Below are 22,917 nucleotides of genomic sequence, written 5' to 3'. Positions count from 1 at the left end.
ATAATCGAATAAAAGATTTTGATTGCTTTTTTTTGTCTCAAGGCGTACTGACAGGTCTTTGATAGACAAAAAATGTCTTTCTTCAAAAAGGTCCTTTAGATACATTATTCGACAACCAAACCAATCTGCGTAAAACAAAGACTTCGTATTAAAAACAATATCCTTGTTATGCCATACTATTTGCCCAAGAAAAAATGTATCTTGTACAGAATAATTTTCACTACAAGTAAAACCTTTAGCCCCTATCACACCAGATCTGCGTAGAGTTGCGTAGTGTTGCGTACCGACTACGCCGAAGTTAAGTTGCGTACTCATGAATAAATTGATGCTTCGGCGTAGTCCCTGCGTAGGTTATGCGTAGGCTTGCGTACGATGGCGTATAGTTACGTACCCTTTGCGTAGGCGCCTCGTACCTACGGCCTATGCAATTGGCGTATGGTTACATACGGTTGCGTAGGCCTGGCGTAGGGTTGCTTACGGTTGCGTAGGCCTGGCGTAGAGTTGCTTACGGTCGCGTACGGTTGCTTACTGTGTGCTAAAACGCCGTGTAAAAATGCGATAGACGCTCGTAGGAGCTGCTAGTGTCGTCATTGGCGCTTTATAAACTAGTGTTCTGTCCCCTCAATCCACTGCTGCCTGCTGTTCAGAACACATCACTGCTGTTGGAATTACAGTTGGTTGGGCCCTCGGCCCTCATTTCAATCAAACAAAATTATATTACAAACACAAAAACAGGACCACAATCAAACAAAATTATATTACAAACATAAAAACAGTTTCACAAACGTACACACAAGCAAATAAACCCACACAAATACATACAGATTTCAACAAAACACAATAACATTTCGCATGAGGCATCCGTTTGTGAATCTTATCTTTTTTCCCCTTTTTTTTCAAAAGCCTGAGATATAAAAATCACAAATTGCATGAACCATAACAAAACAAAAACATGTCAGTCAGAAATACCTTGTAATATTAAGAATACAAAATAAAGTCAAAGAAACACCTTTTCTTCATGAAAAGAATAAATGTGAGAACGCACACATGTAAACAAAAATATAATTTTCCTTCAAAATAATTATAAATACCTGCCAAGTTAACATCCAGGTGTATCAAGCACACTCCTGCTGACACTCTGGATTTACAAAAAACTTTTGCGTATTGTTACGCAACTATAACTTTATCATGAGGTAATGAATACTTTAATAAAATCAGTTTGAAAATTGTGACATTTAAAAGACGTTTACATGTTATTAGACATGAACATAATTACCGTATAACTTGATCATGAATGAAGTTATAATTTCAGTAATAATGACTGTCGGAAAAAACTCTGACTTTTAAACTCCTGCTATAACAATGTGAGATTTAAACCATGAAGCCTAAATGGAAATAACTAGCACAAATTACTTTACTTTAACCGAATCGAATCACGAAGTAATGGTTACTATAATGATAAAAACAGTCTAAAAATTGACAATAAACTCCTGCAGACACTCTAAAAATTAAAGTGTTTAATTTAACAAAACTTTGACATTTTATTATACATGGACATAATCACAAGATGCATGTTATCATAAATTAAAAATCACAGCAACAATAACAGTCTTTCATCACCTTGAAACACCAATAAAAAAAAGTTCTTATGATTCACAGTTCATATAAACCCATATAAACATTCACCATCAGCATCGTCTTGTGTGCTGTGGTCGGACTGGCGAAGGGCAGCGTAGTGTTGCGTAGGGAAAGCGTACAGTAGCGTAGTGTTGCGTAGACTTGCGTACTTTCTGCGTACTTTCTGCGTAAAGTGTCTACGCCGAAGGTACGCGAAAAAATTAAACATGTTTAATTTTTTGCGTCCAGCTCGCGTACCCATTTGCGTCCTTCCGCGTACAGTTGCGTAGGCCGGCGTAGGGTTGCGTACGATCGGCGTAAGGTTGCGTACGATCGGCGTAGTCGGTACGCAACACTACGCAACTCTAGGCAAGGCCCGGTGTGAAAGCCCCTTTTCACATAATTCCAGGCTTGTAATATTTAAAGTTCTTCTTCTGACATACAAAATTCTCCATGGCCAAGCCCCTAAATATCTTTCAGATTTGATTTCCTTACGTTCTTCTAATTCTTTAAGACCTCTTCGATCATCATCAACCTTGCAGTTAACCCTTGGACCTCGTTCTATTACAAAATATGGCGATCGAGCTTTTTCAGTTTATAATGCCCTTATCCTTTGGAATAAATTACCAGCGCTTATTCATAATACTCATTCTCTTGACCAGTTTAAGTCCTTACTGAAAACGCACCTTTTTAATTCATAAATGCTATTATGCAGTTGTGAGTCGGTCAAAAGAGGTGCACACCATCTTATTCTTTGTTTGTTTGTTATTTTGTTTGATCTTATGTTTGATCTTATGTGTGATCTCATTTTTATTTTTGTTATTATATATGCACGATTTATTGAATAGGGAACATATTTATATTTGTTGTGTTTATACAAATGTTAGTTGGTAATTTTTTAAGTCAGACAATGGTGCGCTTAGAAACACCTGTATTAAGCGCCTAATAAATGTTATGTATTATTATTATTATTATTATTATTATTTCTAGATAGAAATCAGGGAGTTGCGATTTCTGGACATCGAAAATTTATGGTCATAGTTACAGTTTAACAGAAGATTTACACCACCGAGCAAATCAAACGAATAATTACACATATCTTTCCATGGACCTTTACTGTCATTCAATAATATACCAAGCCATCTTAAACAAAAACTCAGTATCTGTTTCTCAGTATTAACCATACGTAATCCCCCTTGGCTATAATCTTGAGCAAGTATTGATTTTTTTTACCTTGTCGATTTTGGATTTCCAAATAAAATTGAAAACTAGTTTATTCAATTTCTGCAGACACGTTGGTGGAATCGTGTCTACCATCATTAAATGAACTATTATACTTAAAGCCAGTGATTTAACAACAATGATTCTTCCACATATTGTGAGGTTTCTGCTTTTCCAGTTATCCAAGAGTTTCTGTAGTCTGGTCAATTTATTTTCCCAACTCAATTTTGTAGCATAATATAAGTCTGCAGATATAAAATACCCTAAGTAATGTACAGGTTCTGTTGACCAACACAGATCAAGGTCGAAGTGAGACCACCTTCTCTTGTCATCTCCAATCCAGAAAAGAACAGTTTTATCTTTATTTAATTTCGGGCCTGCGAATTTTCCAAATAAGTGCAATTCATCTATTATGTTCTCTAGATAATATTTATTTCTAACAAAGAATAAGGTGTCGTCAGCATATTGTAAAAGTTTAAGTGTAGAGTGGCACCCTTTAAAATAAAATTTCTGAATGATATTATTTTTCCTAACTCTATTAGCCATGAATTCAGCTGCCAAAATGAACAGTAACGCTGAAAGGGGGCAGCCTTGACGAATCCCTCTCTTGACTGGGAACGTCTATGATATCTATCCATTTACAATGACTGAGCTTGAAATGTCTGTGTAAAGAACCTCGGCCCACTTTCGAAACGACGGACCAAAATTCAGTTTCTCTAAACAGTTATTTACAAAAAGCATATCAATAACATCGAATGCTTTAGTGAAATCTATTATCATAATTGCTCCAGTTATATTTTTCTTCAGCATATATGCAAAAATGTCTTTTGTTAAACGAACATTGTGTGCCGCTAGACGACCTTTAATATACCCAGTTTGGTTAGGGTCAATAATATGCTTAATAACTTTTTGTAACCTACGTACTAAAACAGCTGTTATGATTTTGTAGTCACAGTTCAGGAGTTTTATAGGACTCAAATTTTTCAGGTTTAAGCGGTCTCCTTTCTTATTCTATAATGTAATGAGTCCTTTCCTTTGAGTATTTGACATAGCTTCGTTAGCATAACACTCATTCAAGGCATTCACAATATAATGTGATTTAGGGCAACCCCAAAAAACCTGATAAAATTCTACAGGGATTCCATCGGAACCAGGTGCTTTATTTTTCTGCATAAAGAAAATTGCTTGTTTACATTCTGCAATTGTTAACAGACCTTCACATGATTTTTTTAACATTACTATTAAGAAGTGGTATATTTTGTGAGTGAACATAATTTTTAATAATATCTAGGTTTTCATTTGTATATAGCGCACTATAAAATGTCACTGTTTCTTTTAAATGTAAGTTTCTTTGTTTAGTACTCTTTTCCCATTTATGGAAGATAAATGGGTTATTCCCTTTCGAGAAGCGTTCCTTTTTTCAAGCTAAGGAAATACTTTGTACTTCTTTCTCCTTCCTCCATTCATTTCACTCTAGCCCTTACGCCTGCACCTTTAGATTCAAATTCATGAATTCGTCCTAATTCTACTTTTAATGATACATAGTTCTTTTTTATTTCAATATCATTCTTATTTACATCAATCTGTTTTTCGAGTGTCTCTAACCTTCCTGTAATATTTCTTTTCTATTCTTCTTCTTAAACATTTCCTTTTTACAAACTTTCTGTGTAAACTCACGTATTTTTATTTTCAACAATTCCCACATTCCCACATCACCTAGGGCCCTAAGGCAGGCACCTGGATGCTCATTTGACGGTAATGCAATGCTTAAAACCCCTGAGCTTCAGGGGTCTCCGCCCCCTGGACCTCACGCCAATTAGTGTCCTATCAGTGTCACAAATAAGGTATCAAAATATGTTTAACTGACCGTAAATAAATGTCTAAAATCCCCTGAGCTTCCGGGGCTCCGCCCCCTCGACCCCACCAGGGACCCTAAGGCAGGCCCCTGCATGCTTGTCTGACAGTCATAAAATGCCTAAAACCCCTGAGCTTCTGTGGGTTTCGCCCCTTGGACCTAACACCCATTTGTGTCCTGCCAGTGTCACAAATAAGGTATCAAAATATGCTCATCTGACGGTAACTTAATTTATAACACCCCTAAGCTACTGGGGGCTCTGCCCCTTGGACCCCACGCCAATTCGTGACCTGCCAGTGTCACAAATAAGGTATCAACATTATGCTCACCTGACCGTTAGTAAATGCCTATACCCCCTGAACTTCTAGGGGCTCCACCCCTTGATCCCCTAGACCCCACGCCAATTTACGCTACGCTCTACCTGATCGTAAATACCACCCCAACCCCATCCCCACCTTCTGAGAGTAACGTTTAGCGGGGCCAGCATGTTAGAATGGGGTGATGCGGATTTTTTTTTTTCGTTTCTCCCCCCCCCCCCCCCAAAAAAAAAAAAGAAGAAAGAAAAGAAATGGGTTTTGCTCATTTCGCCACTGCCGGTGTCACCATTACGTACCAATATTTTGGTCGCATAATTTCAAATTTGGGCCCCCCCCCCCCCTAAGAAATCTTAATTCCGCGCCTGGACGATGATAAAGTACATTAAGACAATGATGTTGTTAATTATAGAGATAACAGTATTACTCAATACTATGATGATGGTGGTGGTGGTGATGATAAATGATAATGACTATGATGTCATTATTCCAAGTTTACTCTTCTGTTCACATTTTCAACTCGAGACACCGTAGCTTGATTCACACTTTTGTAATTTTAGAAGATAGACTGATTCTTAGAGCAAAGTTTGTTCGTCGGCTCGTTATGGGAATAAACTAATAAAGGCAACTGAACTAAATTTACACTTTGAACTTTCATTGGTGATCGAATGGAGATGCGAAGCTTGATTGGAAAGGTAGGAGGTTTTTAAGAAACCTTACCTTCACAGTGTGTACCAATGTACCCAATTGCACAGGTGCACGTCAATGTAGATGAATCACAAATTCCTCCGTTCAGGCAATCCGTATCCGCGGCACAGGCACCTATAGCGGGCCATTCGTAATTGTGAAGATTTATGTAATTGTTTTTATTTACGCTCTTTTAAATGCAGTGAGGACGATGATAAAGTACATTAAGACAATGATGTTGTTAATTATAGAGATAACAGTATTGATCACTATTATGATGATGGTGGTGTTGGTGGTGATGATGATAAATGATAATGAAGAACAGGGTGAAAAATGTACAAAGTATTTTTTACAGCTTGAGAAACAAAGAGGAAAAAGAAAGAGTTATATTATATAGAGAAAGATGGTAACAGAATTGTGAACAGTGAAGATATTTTAAAAGAGATTCAACAATTTTATAAGATAATGTATAGGAAGACAGAAGAAAGTGGAGCAAATTATGATGATTATTTCAGAAATGTAAACATGAAGGCCCGAATTCACAAAGCAAGGTTTGAGCTCAAACCTCCTTTTGTTACGCCAAACCTCCTTTTGTTCTTTACAAACCAGGTTTGTAAAAAAACGCGTAAAACGCGTCATATGACGTACGAAAACCAAGGTTTGTCGACAAACCTCCTTTGTGAATTCGGGCCAAAGGGTTTAACAGAAGAGGACGCCGAGAGCTGTGAAGGTCTGTTAAAAGAGACGGAATGCTGGAAAGCATTGATTACTATGAATTTAAATAAGTCACCTGGGAGTGACGGTCTAAGTGTTGAATTCTATAAATGTTTTTGGGAACAGATAAAGGACATGGTGATAAATAGTTTAAATGAAGGGTATGAGAGGCAAGGGCTCTTGTTCACACAAGGTCAATCCATTCTTACTCTTTTGTATAAAAAGGGCAACAAGGGTTCTCTTGATAATTGGCGACCGATTTCTCTCCTTAATATAGACCATAAAATTGCAGCACGTGTTTTGTCAATACGGCTACAACCAAATATGCCAAGTATAATTTCAGCCGATCAGAGAGGATTCGTAAAGGGTAGAATGGCAAGTGAAAACATAAGACTTGTACAAGATGTTATTGATTATTGTAAATTAGCAAATATTAACGGTATCATCCTATTTTTAGATTTCAAAAAGGCGTTTGATAATGTAAATCACTCATTTCTTATTGAGACATTGAAACGCATGAATTTCAAGGTTTCCTTTATAGGATGGATTAAAGCTTTATACACAAATGCCCATGGTAGGGTGTCACAGCATGGGTGGCTTTCTGAAACTTTATATATTCAAAAGGGCGTTCGCGAGAAAACAATACAGTAAGAGGGATAAATATTACAACCAAAGATATAGAAGTTCAGAGGGTTAGCGAAGTAAAGATAACACAATTCGCAGATGATACCACATTATTTGTTAACTCAATGGAATCAGTAGATAATGTTATGAAAGAGTTAGACGATTTTGAATATTTTTCCGGCCCAAAGATTAATTGGAATAAAACAAAAGTAATGAAAATGAAAGAATTAGATATATGATATTGAATTTACAGAAGAACCAATTAAATATTTAGGTGTTTACGTTGGTAAAAATGATAAATATGTAAGCAGTATGAATTGGGAGGGGAAAGTTGAAAAAAATCAATAATATTCTTAAGACGTGGAAAATAAGACGACTGACCTGTTATGGAAAAATAATGATTATAAAATGGTTCATATCTCCTCAGCTCATCTATTTAGGCACAGCTGTCTCAATGCCTATTCATATATCTGCAAGGATTTACATAGGACTATATATACATTTATATGGAATTCTAAACGTGAAAAAGTAAAACGGAATGTTTGTATCAAGTCAGAAAGAGAAGGGGGGCTTGGTATGGTTGATTTGATTTTAAAAGCTAATTCACTTAGATTATCTTGGATATATAAGTTTGTTAATGCAGATGATGCAATGTGGAAGACTTTATTTTCATTTTGGACTGAAAGAGCTGGCGGGATGCCGTTATGCTTACACTATAATTGTCATATCAAACACATGAAAATGATATGTAAAGAAAGGAAATTTACCAATGTTTTATATGGATTTGCTTTGCACATGGTCAGAAATTCGATATGTAAATCAATTTGAAGTAAAAGATATTACCAATGAATTACTTTGGAATAATAGTAATATTGTAATTGATAAAAAAAACCTCTGTATTTCCCGTCGTGGATAAAAATTAAAAAAAAGGAATTTGTCAAATCAAACATGTTATAAATCAATAAATCAAGGTACATGGATAGATAACTCTCTATTCAATAACCATTTTGATGTAAAGAATCTGTTGTTTTTATTTAAAATGTCAAAATTTAAAAAAAGCATTCCCAAAATATTGGTCAAAAATTTACGTTTAAACAAAGCTTCAAGTCTCAATAAAACAATGTACATTGAGACAACTTAAGATGTTATAAACGTTGAATTTACTACGGCGAAAAGTTATTATATTTTAATGCTAGAAAGGAAAGAAGAGAAAATTGGTTTCCATTTTTGGCAAAATATTTTAGGCCTACCAGAAACATTTGTTTGGAAAGATGTATTTCAGTTCAAATTTAATAACATAAGAGACAATAAGATCAAACAATATAATTTTTAATTAATTCATAGAATATTGCCATCTAAAGACAATCTCTTTATGTGGAAAATTGTACAGTCTAACGAATGTGAAATTTGTCGTGAAAAAGAAACTATTAAACATTTTATATTTCGTTGCAAGAAATTAAGAGTTTTCTGGAAAATTATCTCAAGAATTATATATTTTATTTTTAAAATAGAAATTGAAATTGATATGAAAATGTTATTAATTGGATATAAAATAGATAACAGAAAATTTACTTTACTTAATTTTTGGATAAATTATGCTCAACTGGTTTTATACAAAGACTACGTAAAGCGGAACTTTGGAGAAGTACCAACCAATCCAAAGAAGGGTAATAAATAATTTTATTTCATCATTAAAATGTTATTTGAAATTCAAAGAAAATATAGAATACTTCGATATTGAGGAAGTTAAGAAAGTATTAGAAATGTTAAAATGATAATTTTGAGATATTATTGTTCTGTAAATAATATATATGTATTTTGAAATGGAACAATAAAGTCCCTCTGAAGAGGTAAAGAGAAGGAAAAAAAACAGTATTGATCAATACTATGATGATGGTGGTGGTGGAGATGACAAATCATTATGACTATGATGTCATTATTCCAAGTTCACTCTTCTGTTCTAATTTTCAACTCGAGACACCGTCCTGTTTATTTGATATATTGAAATAACGTCAGGCCAAAGGGGCAAACTATTTGTTTGACAGGATAAAGTTGCTTTTTTAGCAAGAGGACCCGAGGAAGATAAAAAGACATTAATCGCCCACCTCGTTTTTGCTTGACACTGTAGCTTGATTCACACTTTTGTAGTTTTAGAAGGTAGACTGATTCCTAGACCAAATTTTGTTCGTCGGTTCGTTATGGAAATGAACTAATAAAGGTAACTGAACTAAATTTACACTTTGAATTTGTATTGGTGATCGAATGAAGATGCGAAGCCTGATTTGAAAGGTAGGAGGTTTGAAGGAACCTTACCTTCACAGTGTGTACCAATGTACCCAATTGCACAGGTGCACGTCCATGTAGATGAATCACAAATTCCTCCGTTTAGGCAATCCGTATCCGCGGCACAGGCACCTATAGCGGGCCATTCGTAATTGTGAAGATTTATGTAATTGTTTTTATTTACGCTCTTTTAAATGCAATGAGGACGATGATAAAGTACATTAAGACAATGATGTTATAATTATAGAGATAACAATATTGATCAATCAATTCATTGGCTCTGCAAGATACATATATGACCTAAATTTGGCAGGAATCCATCAATCGGTTCTTGAGATAACGCGATCACAAGCTGTTTTTGCATACATAATGAGCACTGTGACCTTTTACCTTTGACCTCATGACCCCCGAAATCTGATCAAATCATCGGCTCTGCAAGATACATACATGGGTCAAGTTTGGCAGGAATCCATCAATCGGTTCTTGAGATAACGCGATCACGAGAACGGGACGGTACCTGGACGTACGTACGAACAGACGTACGTACGGACGGACGGGCAACCCGAAAACATAATGCCTCCGGCTACTTCGTAACGGAGGCATAAAAACAATCGACCGCTTATTTATCTTTGAGTTACAAGACCCAAGTATTCCATTACCCTGGATTTTAATCCTGCACAATCGTCTAGTATGTTATTCTGTATATCGGGACTGCTACTTCCACATGTAACAAGGCTACTTCATAATTTCATTCTATATATATACATGCATTCACTTTCAAGGTAATTGAATAATTGGGAATATAAAAGGCAATTGATTACTGGACTCTTGCAAGCAGGCGCGTACGCAGAGGGGGGGGGGGTTAAACCCCCCCCCTTGAGTTTTTTTTATGTGCATGTTTTGTGTATGTTTTTCGGGCAACCCCCCCCCCCCCTTTTTTGTTTTTTGTTTTGTTGCCAATTTGCCAATGGTTGACCTAAAAAAGGTGACCTTACCCCCCCCCCCCCCCCCCCCCCAACGGGAACAAAATGTCAAATTTCCAAATTTCGAGACCAAAAAAACAAAAAAGTTTCCTCTTACAACACCCCCCCCCCCCCTCCCCCCGCTCATTCAGCGGCTGGCTGAGTCGTTGCGATTTTTGGGGGACTCCAAAAAAAAAATGTCCGCTTACCCCCCCCCCCCCCCCGCTTATTCAGCAGCTGGCTGAGTCGTTGCGAAATTTTGGGACCGATTTTAACCCCCCCCCCCCCCCTCTTTGAAAAAATCCTGCGTACGCCACTGCTTGCAAGACATGCCAAATGATGCTACTGTTTAAGTGAAAGTGAAATAAAAACTGAAATATATATTTCTTCACATAAACTGAAAGAAGATTTACCTGTTTGGTCAGCGGTTGTCTCTGGAATCGTACTTAATGAATAACCTAAAATGTGATGAGAAACAAAGTTTGTTTTAAATACATAATTATATATAAAAAACTTATGTATTATAATGTAATTTAAAATACGTTCAGCAGACTTGTTCAGACATGAAATAATTCGGCTGTCGTCGGTTGCATTATCATAGGAGATAAAACAATATGTAGATTAAATACTGAGTAAGATGCAAGATAAATGGACACTTTTTTTTTTTTTTTCATAGGTTTTTATTCGTTTCTCTCAAAGAAAATTGTACATTTATAACATAATACATTGGATACAAAATAACAAAATAATTTAACATAGGTCTTTATAAATTTACCAATGATCTTTTACATTTACATACAAAAGTTACACCTCTTCATTTTCCTTTGGAGACAAAAAAAAATTATATATATAAAAAAGGGAAAAAGCTACAAAACACCTACTACCCCCCCCCCCCCACCCCACATAACATTTAAACACATAACATGTACAACAGTATACAAAACACACGCTAACATAGAACGAGCAAAAAAAAAAAAAAAAAAAAAGAGAGAAGAGAGGGAGGGTCAGGAAGTTGTATATTGAGAGAGAAAAAAAAAGAAAAAAAAAACTGAAAACATTTATTCTAAACTTTCCAAAGCTTCCCATTTCCTTAAATGAGTTGAAAGTGTGTCTCTTTCCATTGAAAGTTTTTTCTCTTCATTTCTATTTTCCAACAATCTATATTCTATTTCTTTTGCTTTTGGAGGGTTTCCCTTCTCTCTACTGTGGAAAATCATATATTTAATCAAAATTAAAATGTGGTTCAATAATTGCTCTGTTTTAAATGTAGTGTCATCTATTCCTATATGAATTTCTTTCCAGGATAATTTCTTCAAAATTGGTAAATTAAGTCTATCTCCACATTTCCCCCAGACTTCCTTTATTGTATTACATTCAAAGAATATATGTTGATAAGTTTCTTCAAAATTTTTGCAAAATGAGCACAAACCATTTTCATGGAACCTGAATCTATGTAAATGATGATTTGTATATAAAATATTATGCAATAATTTGAACTGAAATTCTCGCAGTTTACTACTTAAGGTACACATCCTTGGTTGAACATATATCTTTTCTACTTCTTTTCTTGGAATATTGTAAAGTGTCATTAAATTGCCGCCTGCCGAGTTTGTTTCTACATTCTTTTTAATTTGACTCTTATATACCATTTTTGCAGTTAAATCTTCAAATGTAAACACTTTCTTTGAAAAAATAAATTCTAAAGTAAAGCCAGTGTGAATTGCTTTTCTTAAAGGTTGAACATTCTGTTTCCATGCATAAGGGGCTACGTTATAAATTTATTTTACTTTATCAATTTCCACTCTGCTCAAACCTAACATTATAAAATGAGCTTCAGGTTTCAATTCTCCATTTTCTTCACAAATGTGATGAATTCGATATATATTTTTCAAAAACAAAGTTTCCTCAAATAAGGTTTGACCTTCTAGTTGAATAAAATTATTATTATACAATATTTCATTCCCTTTGTATCTCTCTTCTGTTTTAACATATTCTTTCATATCTATCCATGCTTTCAGAAGATTCTGATAAAAGGAAGGTAACATAAGTTTCACTGTATCTCTCCAATAATTGCAATAAAATATTAAATTACCTCCTATCGGTCTCATTAAATATTTAAAGTATTGTTTCCACTTGATATCATGAGTTCCTGTTACAAGCCTTTTTATCCACATTATTCTTTGTGCTTTTACAAACAACCTAAAATTCATCATTTTGAGCCCACCCTGCTGATAGTCTAACATCATTGTACTTCTTTTAATTTTATCTTTACCTCTCCACAAAAAATCAAAACATATTACTTCCATTTCTTTGTATACCCACTCTGGAACTGGCATTAGTGATGTTACATATGTCAATTTAGAGTATCCATATACTTTCATCAATTGAATTTTACCCATTAAAGTTAGGTCACGCTGTTTCCACCACGTCAGTAGTTTTTTAATTTTGCTCAATATTTCCTTATAATTCATTTTTTCCTTGATATCTACATGAACTGAAAAATAAACACCTAATATTTTAACAGCATCTACAAGTTTCCCAAACGGAAGGAAATGTGTTATTAGACACCTGTGGGCCTAGGGGCAGAATATATGTCTTATCCTTGTTTAACTTTAATCCTGATATTTTATAAAAACCTTCTAAAAACGTGTTCTATTTCCTTAACTGAACTCATATCTTTGATGAAGAGTGTTATATCATCAGCATATAATATTTGCTTTATTTCTGTATTTCCAAAACAAATTCCTTTTACCAATTGATTGTTTCTAATCGTATGAGCTAAAATTTCAATGCATAAAATGAACAGGTATGGAGATAATGGGTCTCCTTGTCTAATTCCTCTTTCAACTTTAAAATAACCTGTTGATGCGTTTCCATTCATAACACAACTTTCAGTATTAGTATAAAGTATATTCACCCATTTACAAAACAATGGTCCAAACCCAAATGAATTTAAGACTTTGTATAGAAAACAATGAGAAACAGAGTCGAATGCCTTTTCAAAATCTAAGGCCATCAAAAAAGCATTTTCCTTATAAAAAGAAGTATGAAAAATCATGTCATCTATTATTCTTATGGCTTCTCCAATGTTTCTATTCTTAACATATCCAAGTTGATCAGAAGATACAATATCAGGTAAAATTTCTTGCAATCTCTTTGAAAGTATCTTTGTTAAAATTTTATAATCCACATTTAAAAGAGAAATCGGTCTGTAATTCTTAATAAAGTCTGAATCTTTATCTTTTTTATGTATCAAGGTGATAACTGCTTGTCTCTGAGAGGCCGATAGTTCTCCATGATTAAAGGCTTCATTAAAAGATGCAAGGATTAGATCTCCAATTACCGGCCAAAATTTAAGATAAAACTCTACACTTAAGCCATCATTTCCTGGTGATTTATTTAATTTCATATTTTTTAATATTTCTATACATTCCCTTTCTACTATCTTTTCTTCACCTAAACCCCTTAAGGTCTCGTTCAATTTTGGCATGTTACTAGGGAAAAATTCTAAACCTCCATCTAGTACAACTTCTATTTTTTTATACAACTGACTGTAAAACTGTTTTATTCCCTCGACAATTTCTTTTTCCTTAGTAACAATCTTTCCGTTTACGTTTAATTTCTGTATTACACTTTTCTTTCTATTTGCTTCCATGAGCTGTTTAAAAAATGCTGTATTCTTCTCTCCACATTCATACCAAGAGGCCCTTGATCGTATTTTTAAACCTTCATTAATATAGTCATAAAATACTCTTAGTTGTTGTTTCTTAATTTTCAGTTGTTCAAGGATATCTTTATAATGTACATTATTGATTGATAGTAGATTCTCTTCCAAGTCTTCAATTTCTTTTTCTAGCTTTTCTATTTTTTCCTTCCTTTCCCTTGCCCTTTTCTTTGAAAATTTAGTTGTAAACCTGCGTATTTCCATTTTGATATAGTCCCATAATACTCTCTTGTCTTTTATCTCAGATAACATTTTGTTCTTTAAAGTCTGTATTTCTTCCTTCATCTTTAAAACATAGTCTCTATCATTTACCAAGCTATTATTGAACTTCCAATAACCCCTTTTACCCTGAAATTGTCCAGACGTTCTATCATGCAGAACCAAATTAACAGCTGAATGGTCGGGTGCTAAGGAGGGAATAATGTCACATTTGGATGTTATCTGTTCTAAATTCTCTGATATAATGAAATAATCCAAACGGCTTTGCATAAATGGATTCCCTTGTCTATAAGTATTTTTATTATTTTTTTTTTTTTTCTCCATACATCTCTTAATTTAAATTCATCCATGAATTCTTTTAATTTGCTACTGAATTTTGATTGCTTCTTTGTAACTTGTCCAAAATAATCTAAGTTCTTGTCTCTAATAACATTAAAATCACCTCCAAGAACTACTGGGTTCCCTTCTGAAATGTTTCTATACAACAACTCCCTTAAATCCATTAAACATTTTATTTGCTCCCCTTCGTTATTTCCAGTAGGAAAATAAACATTTCCTAGCAACATCTTCTGACCTTGTATATTACATCTAATCAATAAATATCTTCCATTTATGTCTGCACAAGTGTCACTAATTTCAATGTCTAACTTACTATTTATTAATACCAAAACTCCTCTACTGTGGCTTGTACCATGACTAAAGATACAATTCCCGCCCCACTCCAATTGCCATTTCTTTTCGATATCAGGTGTACTGTATGTTTCTTGTAAATATATTATATCTATAGACTTTGTCCTAAACCAATTAAACATTTTTTCTCGTTTGCTTCTATCTCTAATTCCCCTCACGCTTAGTGTAAGATAGTTACATGAAAACAAGTTCCCTTTATTATCCATCTTTTTTTGTTGAAATAAACCCTTATCTATATATGAGCTGGGACCCTCTATAAATTCCGACCTTTCAGATAAAGGGATCATCTCTTGGCAAATTAATATTTTTAATGAAACAACTTCACGACCCTCTTCCCTACCAGAAAGGAAACTAAGAAAGAAAAAGAATATGTATAAATACATGAGACTACTACAAATATTCGAGAACCCACATTTGAAAAAAAGAAAAAAAAAGAAAGGAAATAAAAGGAAAAGAACACAAGAAAACATAAGATGACAACATGAAACAGACAAATAACAGAGTTCGCGTGGCGAATCATACATAATGATTAACCAGACTGCCTTTGCAAACGTTGCATGGCAGTCCCCTCCCCCCTCTCCCCTCTCCCCTAATTTAGCTTTCCTACTTATTTGTCATACAGCCTGCAATTGAAAATTATGCACTGTCTGACCTTTGTTTCTACATTTCCTTGTAAAAAAAAAAAAAAAAAAACTAATATCTTCCTACAAATCTACTACATCATGGTCTTTTTCCATGTAAAGGTTAATCAAAAAAAAAAAAAAAAAAAAAAAAAAAAAAAGGATAAACCACCCTCTGTGCTATCTCCATCTCAATTCAAAACTTTTCTATCCTGCCTTCCCTGTATAACGCTTACAATTCAAAGACTATGCCATATCTCCCCTTCTTTCTACCTTCAACAGTTCTCAAAACAAATACCTTACTACAGATCGACTGCATTGTAACTCATTAACATTTGGATTAAGGTAGTGTTCTGAAACTCCTGCTAGTAAAATTGCATTGAGAAACTACTTCGCTTTTAACATTTGCAGCAACACAGCAAAAACAAAAACAAAAAAAAAAAAATCACTACATCAATAAATATTCCTTTCAAGTTGCTTCTACAGTGTAAATACATTTCCTCTGTGCTGTCTCCATCTCAATTCAACACTATTCTCTCTTGCCTTCATTGTACATACATCTTGCCATTTCAAACTACAGTAAGCCATATCTCCCTACTTGTACATTCCAGTTAATAAAACCAATGACTTCCTGCATATCAACTGCTATTACATCAATGGTCTTTTTCATATAGGAGTACAACAAAAAATAAAACTAATATCTTCCTACAAATCTACTACATCATGGTCTTTTTCCATGTAAAGGTTAATCAACAAAAAAAAAAAAAAAAAAAAAAAAGAGATAGACCACCCTCTGTGCTATCTCCATCTCAATTCAAAACTTTTCTATCCTGCCTTCATTGTATAACGCTTACAATTCAAAGACTATGCCATATCTCCCCTTCTTTCTACCTTCAACAGTTCTCAAAACAAATACCTTACTACAGATCGACTGCATTGTAACTCATTAACATTTGGATTAAGGTAGTGTTCTGAAACTCCTGCTAGTAAAATTGCATTGAGAAACTACTTCGCTTTTAACCTTTGCAGCAACACAGCAAAAAAAAAAAAAAAAAAAAAAAAAAAAATCACTACATCAATAAATATTCCTTTCAAGTTGCTTCTACAGTGTAAATACATTTCCTATGTGCTGTCTCCATCTCAATTCAACACTATTCTCTCTTGCCTTCATTGTACATACATCTTGCCATTTCAAACTACAGTAAGCCATATCTCCCTACTTGTACATTCCAGTTAATAAAACCAATGACTTCCTGCATATCAACTGCTATTACATCAATGGTCTTTTTCATATAGGAGTACAACAAAAGAAGGGTTAAAACCCCCATGTATAAATTATCATTTGTCCTACCCAGCATCTTCCCCCCATTATTATGCCTTTTATCTACTAACCAAAGTACATGTTCCATCTTCCTTTCTGTCAATCTTCTGTCATTAATACTTGGATTAAGACTGTACTCTGAAACTAACCTAAACAAATTTGCATGAAGAAATCCCTTCTCTTTCATATTTGTAATAACATATAAAGAATTCATACTCTCTACCTTTCTTTTTCTGTGCAAGAAACATTTCCACTCTCAACTTTACAGAAGGAAATAATCTACATATAATATTTCTTCAAAATAGCTCCTCTATTACATTTCCTCTGTACTGACAAATATACGATACAGGTATCGATAATGTAAATGTTATGATACCGACATATGGTATCATAAAATCAAAATCATATGGTATCATATGGTATCAAAATCATATGGTATCTCTTACAATCTTACAATGGTAAACAGTCAATCACCTGGTATGAGAATTACGGATAAAAAGCATCTCTTCATGAGGGTTTATTTTTTAGTCTTTTTTCCCTTCTATAATGCAAGACAAGGCCATCAAATAGAAATATTTTTTAAAGATGATTTTCGAGATCACATCATGGAAATATTGAGTAACAAATGGTATAATATATATTGTATTTAAAAGATTGAAAAAGCTGTAAAAGCTATTGACATCATATTTTTCTTTTTTTCATCGTGATATATTTTTTAATGAATGTTCTCTTCTTCTTCTACTACTGTAACAGTTGATACTCATGTGGCCATTTAAAATGATTTGGAATATGTTTAATGGCATAATCACGATAAGGGATATAGAGTGTTTTTTTTTCTTCCATATAATATATCTATATCTACCCGTTTGATCTGTGGTTGCGCCTGGGACAGTAGTCAAATCATCTGAAAAATAATAAGTGACCGAGAGTAATGTAATTAAAAAACGAAAAATATTCAAAGGGATATGAAAATATGGAGCAAAATATAATGCTTTTCGACTACACCCTCCATAAATACACACACTTGCACATGCTTATAAAGATTGAGTTAAGGCCGGGGTAATAATATCCAAAATCCTCTGGAAGTGCATAGAGACGTTATAAATGTGATATGCGCTATACAAGAACGGCATATCGTTATCATTATTATAATTATCTGATCATCTTTAAGTAATATTATTCAAGTGAAAACATGTACCACTGACTAGAGGATATTGACGAAAGTCCAACAGATGCTTAAACCAGATTTCTTTACCTTAAATAAAAAATTAAAATTTTCGAAAAGCCTTGCAAAACCAAACAGAAAAAAAAGCAAGCGCAGGTTTCAAAGGGAATTTGTTTAAAAGAAAACAGTTAGTGTTCACTTCTCGGTAACTGCTAGACTGAAAAATCTCAGGATTAAAGCAAAATCCTATTACAGAAAATAAGGCTTTTCATATTTAACGTATTCAATTCATTGTTCCGAAAAAAGAGTTTCAGCCAATTTTTTACTTAAATTATTGTTACCTGGTGGTCTGGTTCCCCATGGCGTTGTACCGGACGCAGTACATATCTGGAACATAACAAATGAAAACTATGACTTTTCTATGCTAATTGAGGCTCCGAAATCTTCTACACTAAGTAACATTCCTCAATGTATTATAATTATATGATTATTCTGCGAATGTCTTTTAAAATTGAATATGCGACGGGTGACTAAGGACTGGTCATTTTCATAAGCATAACCAATAGTCACTGCCCAGCTTCGGGATGATCACGTGTGAATGCATTGATTTTGAATGGAGAATCCGAGAAAAATCAACGAAACGTTGCGTTGACCACCAATTTTATTCAAAAGTTGGGCAGAGGTAAATTTGAGATTTATGGGGCCGGAGAAATTACTACTGTTCAGCTCCCCATGACCGTATTTGATTAATCAAGGTATCCCCGGGAAGGTATCACAATAAAGAAACATTATAGTCTTTGACTAAACATTTATATACTGATTTAAAGTTGAATATGGGTTGGTATGTATTCAAATTCAGTTAGTAGAAATGTTTAACTACAATATGATGAGAAATTGAATGACATCAGGCTTGTTTTAAATAATATAGAGAAGGTAAATAATAATATTGTTTTTTAAAGAAGTGATTGGTTCAGAAAATATGAATCTCTTTATATTTGTATACGTCTGTACTGTGAATTCCACAATAGACCATTTTCAAAATGTATTCAGATAATAAATGTATAACTGTTTACCAACAGTCAATATGCAAACTGCATATATTAGTTGTTTCTAGGTCAACAAATAGTATACCTTTACTGACCTAACAATAGTAATGTATTTCTCTCTCAATGGTTGTAAGCACCTGGCAGTACAAACGTGGGATTGTCAATTTCGAAAGAGTGATAAAATTTTCCTTGGTTTTTTAAAATATCATTTACCGTATCCGGACACCTACCCACTAGACATCCAGACCCCGGATAACCACCCCCAGTCTACTACCCCCTAGGACTACTACCCCCTAGGGCAACCATCCTCTAGGAAGACTACCCCCAAGAACAACTACCCCGGACTACTACCCCCCAGACAACTACCCCTCAGGACAACTACCCCCTAGGACAACTACCCCCGGAAAACTACCCCCAGACAACTACCCATACGATAGTTGTCCCGGTGGTACTTGTCCTAGAGGATGGTTTCCTTGTTTTTTTTTATATGATTTACCGTATCCGGACACCTACCTTCTGGACATATCTACCCCCGGATAACCACCCCCAGTCAACCAACCACCCCCCCCCCCCCAGTCAACTACCCCCAGAACAACTACCCCGGACAACTACACCCCAGACAAGTACCCCTGAGGATAACTACCCCCCCCCCAGACAACTACCCCTTAGGACAACTACCCCAGGCCAGCTACCCCCTAGAGTAACTACCCTCAGACAACTACCCCTCGAAAAACTAACCCCCCCCCCCCCCCAGACAACTACCCCTAGGATAGTTATCCGGGGGGTACTTGTCCTAGAGGATGGTTGTTGTAGGGGGTAGTTGTCTGGGGGTTGATGTCCGGGGGGAGTTGTCTGGGGTAGTTGTTCTAGGGGGAAGTTGTCCAGGGGTAGTTGTCCGGGGGTAGTTATCCTCGGGGTAGTTATCCGGGGGTAGTCGTCCTAGAGGGTGGTTGCCCTAGGGATTAGCTGTCCTAGGGGGTAGTTGTCCTAGGGGGTAGGTGACTGGGGGTGCTTATCCGGGGTGTATGTCCAGGGGGTAGGTGTCCTAAAACCATCATTTACAAGTGCCTGTCTGAATAGATTTGTTACGTATTGTAACCAAATTTAATGAGTACGTCTTTGTGAAGTACATAATACAAATTATTTCATTTACCTGTTTAGTACAAATAATTGTATCTCAATAGTAATAATGCGAATCGCATACAGTTTTTGTTGCTAGATAGGACAAACATTGTGACTTGCCCTACCTGAAACCACAACATATATATGCAGTTTGCATTCTAATTATTGAAATTATTCTTAACAGGTACATGAAGGAAGGGAAGGGAAAGGGAAGGAGGAGAGAAAGGGAAAGAAGAAAAGAAGAAAATGAAGAAAGGTAAGGGATATCAGTTGCAATTTTCCCGCCAACAAGGTGTAGATCGGGGGGGGGGGGGCTTTGGAGAAATAAAATTCAAACGTGGTTTTTTTCTAATTCCTTAACGGTGGTTTACAAATAATGCTGAAATGACATCATTTTCCGAGATTTTTCCTCACTTTTAAGTAAATTAAACATTTTTATGCGTTTGTTGGAAAATGACAAATTCCTAAATTTACAGCCAGGCAAGAAAATGCTTCTTGAGATGCCTACATGTCAGGGTCCGCGGAACGGCGGGGATCGGGATCCTCGAGTCCCCCCCCCCCCCCCCCCCACACACACACTTTTTTTGAAAAATATATTAAAGAGAAATAGAAAGAAAGAGAGCAAGAAAGAAAAAATAGTTAACTGCCAGTCTCACATTATAATGAGGTATCAAAACATGCTCATCTGACCATGATTAAATGCCTAAAACCCCGAGGGCTCTGCCCCCTGGATTCCACCTAGGGCCCTTAGATGCTCATCTGACGTTAATTGCCTAAAACCCCTGATTTCTGGGGGCTCTGCCCCCTGGACCCCACGCCAAATATTGTCCTGCCAGTGTCACAAAATAATAATGTATCAAACAATGCTCATCTGACCGTAATTAAACGCTTGTAACCTCTGAGCTTCCGGGGGCTCTGCCCCCTGGACCCAACCAAGAGCCCTAAGGCGGGCCCCTTGATACCCATCTGACCGTAATTGAGTGCCTAAAACCCTTGAGCTTCCGGGGCTCTGTCCCCTGGACCCCACCTAGGGCCCTAAGGCGGACCCCTGAATGCTAATCTAACCGTAAATTATTGCCTTAAACCCCTAAGCTTCCGGGGGCGGACTAAGTATCAATATATGTTCATCTGACCGCAGGCGCGTAGCCAGGGGGGGGGGGTTGAGGTGGTCCCCCCAAAAAGAGAGAACAGGACGAAGGAAGAAAAGGAAGTAGCCACATTTTTGAAATTCAGACAGAATTAAGAGTCGAGAACGGTACAACGAATCGTCTTCTTTCTCTAATAATTTAATAAAACGTCAAAGCTTCCGCACTTCGCGCGGGAAGGTGGGGGTGGAACTTAATTCAGACAAGGATTAAGAGTCGAGAAGGGTACAAGGAATCGTCTTCTTTCTCTAATAATTTAATAAAACGTCAAAGCTTCCGCGCTTCGCGCAGGAAGGTGGGGGGTGACTTAATTCAGACAAGGATTAAGAGTCGAGAACGGTACAACGAATCGTCTTCTTTCGCTAATGATTTATTGAAACGTAAAAGCTTCTGCGCTTCGCGTGGGAGGGGAGGGAACTGAATCTAGACAAAGATTAAGAGTCGAGAACGGTACAACGAATCGTCTTCTTTCTCTAATAATTTAATAAAACGTCAAAGCTTCCGCGCTTCGCGCAGAAAGGTGGGGGTGGAACTTAATTCAGACAAAGATTAAGAGTTGAGAACGGTATAACGAATCGTCTTCTTTCTCTAATAATTTAATAAAACGTCAAAGCTTCCACGCTTCGCGCAGGAAGGAGGGGGTGGAACTTAATTCAGACAAGGATTAAGAGTCGAGAACGGTACAACGAATCATCTGTTTTCTCTAATAATTTAATAAAACGTCAAAGCTTCCGCACTTCGCGCGGGAAGGTGGGGGTGGAACTTAATTCAGACAAGGATTAAGAGTCGAGAACGGTACAACGAATCATCTGTTTTCTCTAATAATTTAATAAAACGTCAAAGCTTCCGCACTTCGCGCGGGAAGGTGGGGGTGGAACTTAATTCAGACAAGGATTAAGAGTCGAGAAGGGTACAACGAATCGTCTTCTTTCTCTAATAATTTAATAAAACGTCAAAGCTTCCGCGCTTCGCGCAGGAAGGTAGGGGGGAAATAAATTCAGACAAGGATTATTTTCGAGAGCGGTACAACGAATCGTCTTCTTTCTCTAATAATTTAATTAAACGTCAAAGCTTCTGCGCTTCGCGTGGGAGGGGAGGGAACTGAATCTAGACAAAGATTAAGAGTCGAGAACGGTACAACGAATCGTCTTCTTTCTCTAATAATTTAATAAAACGTCAAAGCTTCCACGCTTCGCGCAGGAAGGAGGGGGTGGAACTTAATTCAGACAAGGATTAAGAGTCGAGAACGGTATAACGAATCGTCTTCTTTCTCTAATAATTTAATAAAACGTCAAAGCTTCCACGCTTCGCGCAGGAAGGAGGGGGTGGAACTTAATTCAGACAAGAATTAAGAGTCGAGAACGGTACAACGAATCGTCTTTTTTCTCTAATAATTTAATAAAACGTCAAAGCTTCCGCACTTCGCACGGGAAGGTGGGGGTGGAACTTAATTCAGACAAGGATTAAGAGTCGAGAACGGTACAACGAATCGTCTTCTTTCGCTAATGATTTATTGAAACGTAAAAGCTTCCGCGCTTCGCGCGGTAGGGGGGAAATAAATTCAGACAAGGATTATTTTCGAGAGCGG

This window comes from Strongylocentrotus purpuratus, unplaced genomic scaffold (assembly GCF_000002235.5).
Source record: "Strongylocentrotus purpuratus isolate Spur 01 unplaced genomic scaffold, Spur_5.0 spur5_scaffold_4, whole genome shotgun sequence".
Taxonomy (NCBI): Eukaryota; Metazoa; Echinodermata; class Echinoidea; order Camarodonta; family Strongylocentrotidae; genus Strongylocentrotus; species Strongylocentrotus purpuratus.
Note: the sequence above shows the minus strand (reverse complement) of the source record.